This window comes from Aquarana catesbeiana, linkage group LG13 (genome assembly GCF_042186555.1).
Source record: "Aquarana catesbeiana isolate 2022-GZ linkage group LG13, ASM4218655v1, whole genome shotgun sequence".
NCBI classification, from domain to species: domain Eukaryota; kingdom Metazoa; phylum Chordata; class Amphibia; order Anura; family Ranidae; genus Aquarana; species Aquarana catesbeiana.
In genome coordinates, this window is record NC_133336.1 from 109,315,529 (window position 1) to 109,316,451 (window position 923).

At 43.8% G+C, this 923-nt stretch overlaps 1 non-coding gene across 1 annotated transcript; it reads left to right on the forward strand.

Moving 5' to 3' along the window:
* The first annotated feature begins 397 nt into the window (after positions 1-397).
* On the forward strand, positions 398-594 carry LOC141120728 (U2 spliceosomal RNA). Its single transcript, XR_012239932.1, has one exon. It is a non-coding gene; the product is annotated as a U2 spliceosomal RNA (small nuclear RNA).
* Positions 595-923: the final 329 nt, after the last annotated feature.

Genomic DNA, 923 nt, shown 5'->3' on the forward strand with positions numbered 1-923 from the left:
CATCTTTTCAACTGAAAAAGTCCAGGCGCTAAGTGGGGGGCTACCAAAAAGTAGATGGAGTCTTTAGTGCTTGAAACACCTCAGTGGCTAGTGGGAACAAAAGACCAGGGATGGTGTCCAACAGACCAAGCATATAACCAAAAATACCTAAAGTCCAGCGCAAAGAAGTGTTTGTATAAGATGTGGAATAACAGCATTCAAACTCGAAAGTTCCATTAATAATGTATGTTCCAAATTTGAGAAAAGGCCACGCCCGAAACGGGTTGTCATGAAGACAGCTTGGTAATAGTTGAGATCACCTATTCAGCTTGCGTTCCAGCTCTCCCCGACTGCTCCTGCGCTAAGTGACTGTCCCAGATACTTGAAGTCATATGCGGTACGCCGCTTACCAACATCGGCTGCTTGGTGTCCGTGGCATCGGTATCAGTGATGGATGTCATTGTTCTTACCAGTTTAATATCTGATACGTCCCCTATCTGGGGACCATTAAATATTAAATGGATTTTTAGAACAGGAAGATGGAAGAAGAGCTTGCTCTGTCCACTCCACGCATCAACCTGGTATTGCAGTACATCCAGGACCGGTGCAACACTCTCTTATGCAGTTTTCCAAAATCAGAAAAGAAAAATAATTTTGCTAGCTCACACTTGCTTTTGATCACAAGCTGTTAATTCTTGCAATAAACTTGCATTCAACCCCTGTATGTGTTTGTGTTTTTACTTAGTGTCAGTTTCTTGGCCTGTCTCCCTCACTCCATATTTTTTGTCAGGAAGTAGCAGGTTAAGTGGCAGCTGCCTATGCACAGCGAAGTAATGAAAAAAATAAAATAAATCAGTGACGGACATCTCCATCCTCCTGCACCATCATCCCCACACCATTGGGACATGTACCCTTGTGCCATTCGGGCAGGGACTCTCTTCTAT